The sequence below is a fragment of the Lichenostomus cassidix genome, chromosome 28, assembly GCF_008360975.1.
Source record: "Lichenostomus cassidix isolate B80296 chromosome 28, HeHo_3.0, whole genome shotgun sequence".
In the NCBI taxonomy this organism is placed as follows: domain Eukaryota; kingdom Metazoa; phylum Chordata; class Aves; order Passeriformes; family Meliphagidae; genus Lichenostomus; species Lichenostomus cassidix.
In genome coordinates, this window is record NC_139508.1 from 921,466 (window position 1) to 936,026 (window position 14,561).

At 52.4% G+C, this 14,561-nt stretch overlaps 1 protein-coding gene across 2 annotated transcripts in view; it reads right to left on the reverse strand.

Moving 5' to 3' along the window:
* LOC146426052 (fibrillin-2-like) overlaps positions 1-14,254 on the reverse strand; it is an 83,522-nt gene extending 69,268 nt beyond the window's left edge. The window contains exons 1-2 of one of the 2 annotated variants that reach the window (XM_085040157.1): positions 14,178-14,254; positions 12,376-12,482 (exon numbers count right to left, since the gene is read on the reverse strand). The gene's annotated coding sequence lies outside the window, so the exon portion shown is untranslated. Of the gene's footprint in view, positions 1-12,375; positions 12,483-13,589; positions 13,909-14,177 lie in introns of those variants that run through there. The other variant, XM_085040158.1, reaches the window with a different exon arrangement.
* Positions 14,255-14,561: the final 307 nt, after the last annotated feature.

Consider the following 14,561-nt stretch of genomic DNA (forward strand, 5'->3'; position numbering starts at 1 on the left):
ACTTACTGCACAAGGATGGAGGGGTCTGGTTTGATCTTTAAGGTTCTCTTCCAACCCAAATCATTCTGGGATTCTGGGATTCCATGATTCCTGACATTCCACGTGATCAGTGCAGCCTCCTCACAGGAAGCACACACAGCAGAGCCTTTGTGTCTGAGCTCTTTGGCAGAAGACCCTTCCATGTCCCCTGGCAGTTGCATCATTATTTTGTCGTCTTGCAAACATTATTAATATTCCAAGGCCTTGGGAAGGAGATTTTCCCTTGGAATCCTTTGGCTGGCTCAGGGCTCAGCCTGTCAGGGTCGTGTGCGAGTCTCTGTCACCCTCAGTGATGTCACCCTTGGCCAGGACACCCCCAATGTCTCCAGCCCATCCTGCAGGGTCCCTTTCCCAGCTCAGGGTAATGAGGGAATAAACCCAGAGCCAGCAGAAAATCTGTTTCCTTTTAATATTTATAGATTGGAGGGAACAGTTCAGCTCTGCCTTCCCTGGGAGGTGCAAACCCCTGTTCCTCCTGCTCCCTCTGCCAGCTGGGACCCAAGGCAGGAGCAGATTTCCCTCAGTGCCAACACCTCCCTGAATTATTCCCTTGAAAAGGCCACTCCTGCTGGCGGCTGACACGGAGCAGGAGGTGGATTTGGGCTGGCAGGGCTGGTGCAGCTGTGGGGGGAGCAGGAATTCTGCCAGGAAAGGTGCTGGTGTTTGCTGGCTCTGCTCCTGCAAATCCTTATTTTTGGGATGTGTTCAAGGCGTTCACCAAGAGGAGGAATTAAAAGGCTGAATGACCATCAAATGTGATTTCCTGAGCATCCCACGTTTGGCTGCATGGCCTGTGTTGTTCCCGAACTGTCCTGGAGGGATGGGACACTGGGAATGGCTTCACATGGACAGAGGGTGGGGATGGATGGGATATTGGGAAGGAATTCCTCTCTGTGACAGATTCCCAGAGAAGCTGTGCTGCCCCTGGATCCCTGGGAGTGTCCAAGGCCAGGCTGGACAGGGCTTGGAGCAACACAGAAAACATGTCCAAGTACTGCTGGGAACATTTGCAGACCCCAAACTGGAGGAGTTTCCCACAGGGATAAGGGCAGAGCCATCAAAGAGAATGAGGCAAATTTGCTGTAAAATAGCTCCAGAAGTGATCAAAGGTCTGCAGAAAGTCCCTGGTCCCAGGGCTGGCAAAGCTGAGGGAGCCACTTTATCAAAACTTAAGGAAGTCTGAGGGATAACTTGATTGCCAGGCGTGGATATCGCTGGAGAAGGGGAATGTGGGATAGAAAAAAACCCTTTATCATTGGGGGGAAAAAAACCATCGTCAGCTGGATGCCAAATCCAGAGGATTCAAAATGAGAAATAAGGAGGGAAATTTTAACAGCACTCAGACTGTGGAAGGTGTCCCTGCCCACGGAATGAGAGCAGCTTTGAGGTCACTTCCAACCTAAACCAGCCTGGGATTTGCAAGCAGATGCCCAGGAAATCATGGACTGCCAGTCCTTGGTGCCCTGAGCAAGTCTGGATGTCCTGCAGGAGGAGAGGCACTGGGCACAGGGAGGGAATGGGCTCAGGACCAGGAAAAATGGGTGAAATTCCATAATCTCTGGGATCTCTGAGGTCACTCTCCATGATGTCATGTCCCTTCTCTGAAGCTCTGTCACCGTGCAGATGTCACCACACCTGCTCACTGTGCAGGGGATGATTCCCAGTCCTTCCCACTCCTTTCCAGTCTTCCCTGGGGCTGTTCACCCACATGGAAACAACCACAGCACTGCCAATCCCAGCTAAAAATATCCCATTACCCATTTCCCCCGAGATTCCTCCTCTGAGCCTTCCTCCCGGGGCATTCCTGCCCAAATCTGGACTTCAAACTTCACCACCCAGTTCCCCACGGACACTGCAGCCACTCCTTGTGCCAAATGTCTCCAGCCAGGCTGAGGGCTCCTGGCAGATCCCAGCCCTGGCCCTTCTCCTTTCCTGGGCTCCTGAAGTCTCCAGGGAGGTCCTCTGTCTTTTCCAGGATCAATCTCCTCATTTAAGGAATGTCTGGTGGGTGCTGGAGACCCCAGAAGGGGAGGAGGTGTTTAAGGCACACAGGGTGAGGCAGAATCACTCCAGGCTCACAGGAATATCCAGGGAATATCCTCAATGCAGCATTCAATACACATTTCCTACAATGAGCCACATGGGACAACTTTCTCCTCTTTTTCCACTCTGGAATTTTCCTTTTTCCTTTTTCCTTTCACCTTTTGCCTTGCCTTTCCCCCTTCCCCATCTCCCGTGTTTCCAGGGCCATTCCTGCAGGATTTGGCCTCTCCCGGTGTGCACAGGTTTCCTGGTGCTGCTCACAGGAGACATGAGTTCATCCAGGCTCCCTCCTTCTAATCATTCCCAGGCATGGAAAAAAACCCCTCACACCCCCGAGGAGAACATAAACATGGACGGGATGTGCACAGCTTATGGAGACGGGACTATGGGAAACACATGGTTCCAGTTTAATAAAACTCCTACATTTCCAGGGCTTTTTTTTTTTGCCTTTTTTTCCCCCATTTTATGGCTTGTTACAGAGCTGTGAATAGCAGGGCTTGTTTTGTTGTTCTTGTTGTGTTTTATGAGGACAATGCCTTGTCCAGAGCTCCAGACATCAGATTTTGGGGGGGGAAGATAAAGCTTCCGGCAAAAGCTCTTGGCTCTCGCCCAGGTCTCCCTTAACTCCTTCTGGGAATGCTCAGGGTCTGACAGCCAGGGATGAGCCACAATGGGGTGGTCAAGAAGCCCCAAATGCACGGAAATATTTGATCTAATCTTGCTCCTTAACCAATTTCAGCCCCTCAGTTGGATTCTTCCACGTCTTCTGTGCTCTTTGTGTTTTTCCGGAGGGATTTGGGGTGCAGGGAAGGAGTTTGCCTGGCTGGGACAGAGGAAGGGGATGTGGGGCATAAAGGCACATTTGGATCATAAATCACAGGATCCCAGGATGGTTTGGGTGGGAAGGACTTTAAGGATTATGCAGTCCCAGCCCCTGCCATGGGCCTGACTGGAAATTCCTGAGCATCCTCTATTCCCACTCCTTGTTCACAGCCTGTGCTGGATTCCAGCTGCTTGGTGAAGTGAATGAGAAGGGCAGGAAGGAGGAGAATCCAAGCAAGATCAAATCCCAGGACTTTGGGATCGCCATGGGTTTGCACCTGGAATATCCCTGGAGATTTCTGTTCACTGCCACTCCATGGAGGCATCTTCTGCAAGACCTTTGGCCCCCACCAAGCTCTTCTTTCCCCTCCTGTTTTATTCCTGTTCCAGGGAGTGGGGAAGTGACTCTGCTCTCATTGCTCATGTTTTCCCCATCACTACAAAGAAGAGCCCTGGAACAAACCCCAAATGCTCAGCACTGCCTGGGAAAAGAGAGAAATCCTGCAAGGAACATGCTTAAGGCTGCAAGGGCTGGAAAAGGACTCAGATCTGCTGATTCCCTCGACATTTTCCTGTCCTGCAGCACCTCCAGCTCTCTGGGATGTACAACTCTGTGCTCCTTGTCCATCCCTGGCTCTCCCCCTTCCCTCTCCCCTCCCGTGTTGGACACTGCTGTGTTTATTTTGGTATTAACTAGAAAATCCCATTTTCTGCCAGCTGCAGGAACAGAGGTTTGGTGGGATAAAGGGAGGGAAGCACTGGGGGGCAATGGGGAGCTCCAAGCCCCAAACACCACCCAGACACCGTGGACTGCTGTGCCACAGCAGATCCTGAGAGAGCACAGGCAAACTCCAGGGAAATCAGGCTGTTCCAGCTCTCACCAAACCCAGGAGGCTCCTGCCCACTTCCTAGAACATTCCTGGAACTGAGGAGCGCAGAGGTGCAGTTCTCCAAAGCCGTCACGTTCCATGTGTGGAGCTGCCCCGGCGCTGAGCTCAGGCTCTGCTCTGCTCCGAGCCCAGGATGGATTCCAAGCCCTTGGCTGCTTCCCCACCTCTGGAGCTGCTGGAGTTGAGCTCAGCTCTGCTCTGCTCCCTCTGTACTCAGGACAAAACACAGGAATCCTGCTGGTCTTGCAACAGGCAGCTGCGAGGCAAGAGGGACTTGGGACAAGAGATGGAGGGACAGGACACAGGGAATGGCTTCACATGGACAGAGGGCAGGAAGAGATGGGATATTGGGAAGGAATTCCTCCCTGGGAGGGTGGGGAGGCCCTGGGACAGAGCGCCCAGAGGAGCTGTGGCTGCCCCTGGATCCCTGGCAGTGTCCAAGGCCAGGCTGGAGCAGCCTGGGACACTGGAAGGTGTCCCTGCCCATGGCAGGGGTGGCACTGGATGATCCTTCAGGGCCCTTCCAACCCAACCCATTCCATGATAAATTGGGAATGTGAAACATACGACAAATAGAAATCCCAGCCTGACACCAGAGATTGTGAAAGGGTCACTGGGATGCTGGGAGAGGGAGCTGGGACAACCAAAGTGCTGCAGGGATCAGAGGAGCTCCAGAATTTCAGGTTCACAGGCAATAGAGCAATCAAAATCCAGTTGGGTTCAGAGACTGGCTTGGAAATCTTCCCGAAATCTCTGGTTTCAGGCAAGTTGGAAATAAAACAAACTATTCTGATGGTATTCAGCCTCTGTGTTCAGACAGAACTCAGCAGCCAGGGAGCCTGAACTTGCTGTTTTTGTAGCAGTTTTTCACAGCCCAAGAACGTTGTGTTTCTGGTCAAAGCTGAGCCCAGTTTTTGGACTCTTTATTCTGATGTAAAAATTATCCTTCCCAGCTACTGTGCTCAGGCTGTCATTCCCTGAGGGAAAGGCTGGGATGAAGCTCCAGGGATGCTGCTGAGGACACAACCACTGAAACCCCAGTGCAGCAGTGGGGCTGAGGCACAGCAGGGAGATGGGGGCAGTTGGAGCTCAGGAGCACTGGGTAAGTCCTGCCCACTGCCAGGAACATCCCATGGGGGTGAACCTTTCCTGGTCTCCATCCCAACCCTTGACACTGCTCCAGCTGCTCCCAGGGGGAAGAGATCAGTCCTTCCTCAGAGGCACTTCCACAGCAGTCACCATGTCTCAGGTCCAAGCCACCCCTGCAATTCCTGCCATTGTCCCTCTGCATCCCCAGACAGGACTCTGGGAATGCTCCCAATCCATCACCTTTCCCAACCCGGAGAACCGCCATAAATTACTTTCATTAACCAGAGTTGTGTTTAATTCAGGGACAGCTCAGCACCTGCCAGGGCTGCCCCATCCAACCTCTGGGCTCCAGCTCCTCCTCGCCACATTCCATGGGTCACCTCCCCCCTCAGGACTCGTTCCTGCTGGAGAACACCAGGGACAGGGACATGAGAGGTGACGTGTCCAGGCAGTCCAAACAGACGTGGAAATGGTGCTCCCAAGAGGCTCGGAGGAGACACGCCTTGGGAATGTGTCTGAGCAGGGCTGAGGCTGGGATAAATCAGGATAAATCAGGATAAATTGGGATAAATTGTGCACCTTAGCAAAAGGCTGATGAAGGGAATTCTTGGCTGACACTTAAGGAGTTTTTTCCAAAGTTTGTCACTGGCACCATCAACGCATGGAGGGTGGAAAATGTGTCCAATATCTAAAACAACTCTGCACTGTTGTTACGTGGTTCTGCTCTGGAGGAACCCTTAAATCATCTCCAGTGAGAGAGGCTTTAATTCAGCTGCTTTCTCCAGCTTCCCTCATATATGGAGAGTTCTGAGTGGAGTCTGGATCCGTGAGGAGGGAGAACTCACATGGAGGAAGTCGTTTGGAAAAAAACATAAGAGCTAAAACAGTCCTGGAAATTCTGAAAAGCAACCACCACCCACACATGCACAGATGGACACACACTGAGAACCTCCACTCCAGAGGAAAATCAAGATACTTTGGAAACAGCACTGACATTTAGAATCCCAGAATGGTTTGGGTGGGAAAGACCTTAAAGATTATCCCATTCTACCTCCTACCATGGCAGCAACACCTTCCACTGTCCCAGGTTGTTCCAAACCCTGTCTAGCCTTGGACACTTCCAGGGATGGGGCAGCCACAGCTTCTCTGAGCAACTTCCCTCAGTGTCTTCAGCAAAACTAGAATTTTGTTTGAACCCAGTAAAAAAAGAGAAAAGAGAAATAAAGATGAGAGATCTGAAAAACCAAGAGCTGCAGGTGGACAAAACTGATGAGACTGAAATCCACTGAGATCCTCCCACTGATGGGGAGCAGATGCCACAGAAAAAGTGCAATCTGAGGGATGGAAAAGGATGTTTCCCCAGTGCTTCATTCCCTACAGCTCCAGAAAGAGTTAAACCCATCCATGGACTCTTGGAATGGGTTCCACTATTCCCTCACAAAATGAGACCCAGTCACGTTTTCACCTCTAAACTGACTGAGAGATGCCATCAAAAAACACAGTTATTTTCCAAGCTCTCAGCTCAGGGATGTTGAGTTTCTCTTCACTGATGATTGAAGGAAACTCCAAAGAAATTCCTTACTGGCACCACTCCAAATCCAGCCAGATCCGAGCTTGGACATTGAAGGCTGTAACCCCCAAAAAATCCCATCTCCAAGAGACTCTAAGTTAAACAAATTTCAGGATGCCTCCTGCATGTCCCTGCTGCAAGGAGAACATCTGTTTCCTATGGAGTGGGGAGATATCCTCTGATTTAATCAGTTTGGGGAGATTAGAAGGATAATGGGAGACATTTGCAAATTCCGAGTTTCCTAAAACTTCTCCTTTTCGTTTCAGGAAGCCTGAAGGGAAAGGGTTGAGAGTGTGCTGCAGTAAAACTGGGCTGAATAAAGATCATTAAGGATCACAGGAAAAAAGGGATAATTTACATATCTCTTATCAGCTGGAAAACACTGCAAAATCCAGGCCTTTCTGACACCATGCTTAGCTTTGATCCAGAATTCCTGCACAAGGAGAGGGGAGATCAGATGTCATCCGTGCCTTGGGTGAGCTCTGAGACACAAAGGGAAGCACCAAAGGTGGGAGGTTTGTCTCAGCTTTGTGCCAACTTCCAGCAGGAAACAACCACAACTTCCAGCAGGAAACAACCACAACTTCCAGCAGGAAACAACCACAACTTCCAGCAGGAATTCAGCCTCTGTTTGGAATGATCTGCCCAGACTGGAGCTGGGTGTTGTCAGCTTTTTCTCTCCCTTCCCAGAGACTTCCCTGCAGGTGAAGTGGCTCCTGAAGAGGTGTTAGCTCTGCTTATTCCCTGGGGGATGTTCAGTGTCCCTTATCCATCTTTCCTGATTTTCCTTATTTTCCTAAGTCAGTGAGGTCATTCTGCACAAGAAGGAGAAGCCTGGGATGTGGCATCATTCCTGCTGCTCCTGGACAATGCTGGGACCTCCTGGAGCTGTCCACGTGGTGGAGGAGATGCTGGATGTGCACCCTAATTCCAGCCTAAATATCCAGACCAGAATAAACCAGACCCATGGCTCCATAAACCTCAGCTGGAGAGGACTGGGGAGTTCTCCTGGTGCCTCAAGCAAGGGGCTCCAGGTGGGAAAAGCTCTCAAAAACAGCCCAAAGTGAACCAAGTCCCAAAACATTCATCTCCACTGAGGCTGGAGCAAAGTCCCCTGATGGATCAATGGGTTGGGTTTGATTCCAAAAGGAAAATATGGCCCTAAAGCCACCCAGCCCTTCTGCTCCTTTTGGGCCTGACCCAAACCTGCACCTCCCCTCCCCCTGCATTTCCCCCTGACACACCTTTCCTTCCACTGGAACATAACCCCAAATAAGATGTTGGCCTGACATGAAAGGAAAATGTATAAATATTTTTAAAAAGAGAAGAATTCCTGCCTCTCCACCAGTTTGCTCCAACTAATAGGTTTCAGATGTCTCACATACTTCATTCATTCAGCCCCATTCAGTCTCCTAGGAGCCCCCGCTGTATTTATTAAACACAGCAATTGTGGAATGTTCAGCACTTACAGAATCAAACACACCATTTTTTGCTTTTTTTTCCCCCCAAAAAAAAGGGTAATTAGAAAGCTTTGTGAGTGACCTAAAACTGTCATCCTGGTTCCAATCCCAGTGCCCACTCCAGCATCCTGCAGCTGTCCCAAACTCTGTGCCATGGTTTCACCCTCCCTGGCTCCTCAAGAACACTTTTTTTTGGGAGTTTTCTCCTCAGCAGGATGATTTCCCTGCCGTGCTGGAGCACCTCCTGTTCGCTGTGTTGTTCCTGAACGTGTTCTTTTGGACACTTGGCTCTCACATCCAACTTGTCTCCGCAGTCTCGGCAGCTCTTCCCACTCCTGGAGGCGCGAGTCAGGCTGGAATCCTGCGGGATGCCAGTGCTAATTTCAGCAGCACAGAGCTGGAGAACACGAGCTCTTTCCTAGAGGGATTCGAATGGAAGCAGACACAAGAGCAGAGCCATTTCTCATTCCAGAGCTGGCAGGGAGAGCCGAGGAGGATGTCTGGGCTGGAGAGGCAGGACATGGAGTTGGTTCCAGCACCGGTGACCTGCCAGAGCAGGGGGACTGCTCTGAAGGGTTTGCTGGAGTCTGGCACTGGCCCAGCCCTTTTTTGGGGAGAGACACATGAAAAGCAGAGCTGAGAGGGGACGTGAGGCCCTGGGCCTGGGCTGGGACCATCTGGCAGGAGGCAGCGGCGGAGGAATGGCCTTTGCTTGAGGCCACAACCAGTTCATGCAGCTGCTGAGTTCTGTCGCTCTGGAGTGCTCCAACAGGAGGTCATGGCCCTCAACCAGCCTTCCCTGGGAGAGCAGCTCCATCCCAGCCTCCCCTGGGCCAGCAGCTCCATCCCAGCCTCCCCTGGGCCAGCAGCTCCATCCCAGCCTCCCCTGGGAGAGCAGCTCCATCCCAGCCTCCCCTGGGAGAGCAGCTCCATACTAGCCTCCCCTGGGAGAGAAGCTCTATCCCAGCCTCCCCTGGGCCAGCAGCTCCATCCCAGCCTCCCCTGGGCCAGCAGCTCCATCCCAGCCTCCCCTGGGAGAGAAGCTCCATCCCAGCCTCCCCTGGGACATCAGCTCCATACCAGCCTCCCCTGGGAGAGCAGCTCCATCCCAGGAAGGAAGGACAGCCCAGCCCTGCACACCCTTCCCAGGCACACCGACCTCTCCCCAAAGGTGTGATGGTTCATTTTCCCCCCTGTTTTTGGCTGCAGACCCCCTGCCCCCATGGGAGACCCCTGGTTCACAGGAATGGTGCTGCTGTCACTGTTTCCACATTACTGCCCACTTCAAAGAGCCCAGAATGAGTCCTGTCCCAGACACGTTCCCAGGGGAGCTGTTGGTTTCCAGGCAGGATCCCTGGTTATTAGTCCCACGGCAGGAGGTTGTACGGGAAGGGATGAATCCCGGTGGCTGTAAAACACCAAATGTGCTGAGAGCCCCTCCAGAGCCTCCCAATGCTTCATTACAGCACTGAGTAATTAAAGTCCAGCTGACGCAGCCTCTGCCTGCTGCAAGGGCAGCTCCTTGCTCTGACCACTTCCAAGGGGTTCTGGGACAGGAACCCATGGAGCAGCCCAACCTTTCAGCTCCTCCTGTCAGAGCTGCTCCATCTCCGATTGTTCCCGGATATTTCAGTGTCACTCAGCTGTGTGCTCATGGCACAATTCCAGATTTCTGGAGAGATGCCCAGGCCATGAGCTCAAACCACTGCCCCAGTCCCAGCATCTGCCCATGTATTGGAAAAACCCCTCAGGAAGATTCCTGCCCATTCCTGAAACTTGGTGCCTCTGGGACAGCAATCCTCCCCATTCCACCCTGGGTTTGCAGCCTTTTTTGTGAGGTTGGCTGAGCATCTGCTGGTGATTAAGGGTTTTGTCATCTGGAAAGAGCTGACAATTACCTCCAATTATTCCAACTAGGTCAGGTTCTTCAGCACGAGTTTATGTGATGATTCTTGGCTGGAATTTCGGATTTCAAACCCCGCCGGAGAGCAGAATCCACCTCTTTGTCTCACATTCAGGAAAAAATTCCTTCCATAATTAACAGCTCCTTGTCCCACAGGACCTGACCTGTGTGTCCCTGACCTGCTGTTGTTTCAGGACAACACCCCAGGAACTGCACAACAGGTCTGGTTCTCCAGAACTACACAGGGGAGTGAAGGGAATTCCAGGACGCTTCAGGAACTTCAAGAAGGGTTTCCTCATCCAACTTTCCATGTCAAAATTCCCAACTTGCTTGGGAATGTCCTCTGGGGCTTCTCCAGGGAAAGGGATCTTGTGGATGTCCCTCAAAAAGCTCAGAGATTCTCATGCTCCCAGCTCCCATTCAAGACTCAATGTGACTGAAAAGCCTCCTCAGGAATCTCCTGCAGAGCAGGAAAGGTGGAGAGAATTGAGAACCCCAAATCCCATCTGGGGCTCTGCCTGTGCCAGATTCTGCTCTTGTCACCATGTCATTGTCCAAGGAAAAGGAGGGATAAGCAGGTGGAAAGCAGGGGAGCCATTTCCAGCTGTCACAGGGGTGTGATGCTGATTATCCTGAAGAGTTTTTCCTTCATTTTGCCTTCAAAGTTCTCCCCAGACAGGCCATGGCCACCACAGGCTGGTCTGTGACTGTCCCCTCACGGATACATGGCAGCCCCATGGGAATGCATATGGAATTCCTGATTTCCTTCCTTCCCTCCCAAGCCAAGGCAGGGATGCACAACTGCAAGGCCAGCCCAGCACAGGTACCTCATGTCCAGTTTTCCAGCAGGTTTTTGGCAGTGCTTCCTACAAAGATTCCCTTGAGGACAGCAGCGTGTCCCACAAATCCCAGCACGGAGCACACCCCCAGCAATGAGATGGTCCAAATGGGACAAACACAACTGGAAAATGTGCTGCACTGCAGGGCCAGGAGATTCCAACTCCTTCTCCCTAATTACATGTGATTGCTTCTTGGCAAGAGCTCAACCTGCCAGAGCAGTGAGGTTTTACAAACATTCACACAGGCATTAGATCATTGTTTGAAGGAGTTATTGGCAGCCCAAATCTGAAGTAAAAACAGAGTTTAAAGCAGACCATATTGACCAGGGTGAAGCTGGCTGCTTGCATGTCTCCTGCTCGTCTCTCGACACCCAGGACCCCCTTCATTTCCTGTCACTCCCATCACCATGGCATTCCTGGGGCTGGATGTCACCATTTTGGGGGGTTCTGTCTTTTTTGGGAACACAGGTTTATAAAATCAAGAATCCCAGGATGGTTTGGGTTGGAGAGACCTTAAATCCCATCCAGTGCCACCTCTGCCATGGCAGGGACAACTCCCATCGGCCAAGGCTGCTCCAAGCCTGTCCAACCTGGCTTTGGACACTTCCAGGGATCCAGGAGCAGCCACAGCTTCTCTAAGCATCCTGTGCCAGGGGCTCACCACCCTCACAGGGAGGAATTCCTTCCCATCCAGCCCTGCCCTCTGGCAGGGGGAACCCATTCTCCCTTGTCCTGGCACTCCAGGCCCTGTTGAGAAGTCCCTCTACAATATTTATTTCTCTTTATCCAAGAAATACCTTCCCACGTCCACTTACTGTCACACATTGGGAACAAGGCCTTTTCCTTCTGTATTTTAACAGAACCTTTCTGCTCTGCTCTCATGAATTCATCCTCCTCTCTGCTGGGCCAGTCTGACATCACGGGATGAGCTCTGGAGAGCTCTGCCATCCTCTCCCAAAACTTCTGGAGAAGCACTTGGAAGCTCAACCCCATGGCAAAGGACAAATGGGAATTCCCATGGAATCCTTGGGAGAACCAATGCCTGCTGCAGAGGTGAGTCTGTCCTGCACCACACTCAGGTGGGGCCGGGAGCCTCTGGCAGCTTGGATGTGGATAAAAATACTCCAGGCTCTGGCAGCCAACCAGGCTGGAGCTCCTCACGGAGCAGCTCCCACCTCAGAGCCCTGGAGGACACCCTGGCCTTCCATCTGCGCCTAAATTAGATCTCCTGAGACCAGCACTGGCTTTTAAGAGGGAGGTGAGCTTGTTAGGGACCAACATAATCCATTAAACAGGAATCAGCAATTTTACTGGACTTGGAGGGGCTGTGAAAGGGAAGGGGCAGCGTCAGGAAGCAGCAGTCCCTATGCCTGGCACAGAGGGAGAGCACTCAGGAGCTCTGAAATTGTGAAGTTCCCCAGTGCTGAGGCAGATAAACCCAGGAGCCTTGGGAAGGTTTGTAGGGGCAGCTCTCCAGCAGGCCCCTTCTCCCAAAGCCAAAACCCCGAGCTGGAAAGAGTCTGAGTGAGGATTGCCAAGCTCTCCACCCAGGAAAGGCAGGGTGTGCAAGCTCCTTTCTTCCCAAACCATGGCTTGAGTCACACACCCCTGTGCTGCTGGCACAGCACACCCAGGGAAGTCACATTTTAGGAGCAAATCTCTGTGCAATCCCTGTGCTGTCAGAGATTCCCCTCCCAGCCTGCCCAGGGATCATGGATACCTGATGGAAAAGGCTCTCCTGACACTCTGCTCCAGGGCTGCCTTGGCTGAGAGGATTTGGTGGTAGTTGTGTGTGTTCCCATGTTTCCAGAGAGATCTTGTCCTGTCCTGGAGGTACAAAGAAAATATTAATAAAGAGGTAAATTAATGAAAACCAGTGTCTTAATTTACAGAGAAAACTGCAGAATCTGAATGTGAATGATGGAGAAAAATGTGTGAAATTTGAGAGCTGCCAGGCATCAATTAAACCTGCCCTGCCGAGGCCATTTTTGAATCAGAACCCAAAACCAAAAGGGCAAAACAAACACAAAGGACTCAGAAACCATCCTGGAAAAGCTCTCAGGAATTTGCCGTCATGTTTTAGAAAGAAAGTAGAATTTCTGCTGCTTTAAACTGATTTTGCAGTGCAAATCTCATGTTGCAGCAGTGGCTTTAGGAAAATCTGAACCAACAAAAAGCTTAAAGACCTTTTTGAATATTAACCAGTCCCACTCCCTGGGAGGGTTTAGTGATTATTGTTTCCCTAAAATATGGGAATTTTGCAGGAGAGCTGATGTCCTTCCTAAGGTCAGACATGATGAGATGGAGCCAGGAAGAAAAATAATTGGTCCTGGTTTTAAGTGTTAAGCAATTCTGCCTCCCTGAAATAAGCAGTATAATTTATTGTTCTTTCTTGCTTACACAGCAAAATCCACAAACTGCAAAGACAATCAGGAGGGGGAATTTATCCCCTCATGTAAATCCGGTTTTTGCCTTGTAAAGCTGCATTCTAGAGCCAGCAGCTGCTCCAAAGGACCCCCCATTTCACTGCAGACACCCCAGAGGCTGTTTGGGTTATAGGATCGCCCCAGGACAGCCCAGGTGTTCATCCCAACCAGTTTAGGATGACAGAATGGACACACCACAGCCGATTGTCAGTGTGAGGCCGAAGGGAGCAGCCACTTTCCCAGGGATTTTCCCTTTGCTGTGTGTTTGGAAGGTCACACAGCTGTAAGTCAGACACAGGAGGAGCTGGCAGCCTGCAGGGATCATTGCCTCCATCCCACATGTCCTATGGAAGGAAGCTCTCCCGTGGACTGACATCCCATTAACTCCTGCTGCTGGGAGCCTATTCCTGGGGCTGGAAATCCTTTGGAGCCTCCAACTGCTGCTTGCTCACCCCGCAGATAACTCTGCTCTCATCCCTGACCTGGTGACTCCTATTTATTTGCTCACTTTATAAGAACCAGGCTCTTCCCTGCTCTCAATCCTGGTGGGAATGAACGCCGGCCGGGTGTGAGGCTGCTCGTCTCAGATACCCGAGACGGAAAACTGGGATCTTGTCCAACAGGCTGTCTGTCTTCCTGGGAAAAACCTCGGCTCCACAATCGTGCCATCAGCTGGAGCGAGGTGGAACTTCACAGCATGGGACCAACCAGCCCTTTTCCAAAAAGACCCGTGAGGATGGAAAGTGCTTCCAGAGCCCAGCAAAGCACAGGGAAGAAAGTCTGGAGGGAACAAAGCCTGGCAAAACTTGGGAAATGCCTTGGTGACCTCTGGAAGGTGGGAGATCTCAGCCCAGGTCCCTGTCAAATCCCGGAGATGGGATACTGGGAAGGAAATCCTCCCTGTGAGGGTGGGGAGGCCCTGGCACAAGGTGCCCAGAGAGGATTTGGCTACCCCGGCATCCCTGAAGTATCCAAGGTCAGGGTGGACGGGGCTTGGGGCACCGTGGGCTATGTGAGGTGTCTCCGGCCACGGCAGGGGTGTCCCATGACGATCTTTAGGGCTCCTTTCCCACCCAAACCCGTCCCTGTCTCGCACCGTTTCCCGCCATCGCCTCAGCCCTCAGGAGCCGCGCCCCGGGGTCTCCCGGCCCCGCGCGCAGGGGCTGCGGGCGGCAGGACGCGCCGGAACCAGGCGGGGGCGCCGCTGCTCGCCGGCCTCATTGCGCATGCGCACAGCGCACCCCTCCGGAGCGCGGGAAAGCAGCGGCGGGCGTGTACCACCAGGGGGCGCTGCGCGGGGGGGGACGGACGGCGATGGCGTTGTGAGGGCCAGGGGGCTGCGGTGTGAGGGCTGTGAGCCCCCGGGCTGCGGTGTGAGGGCTGTGAGCCCCCCGGGGCTGCGGTGTGAGGGCTGTGAGCCCCCGGGCTGCGGTGTGAGGGCTGTGAGCCCCCCGGGGCTCCGGTGTGAGGGCTGTGACAC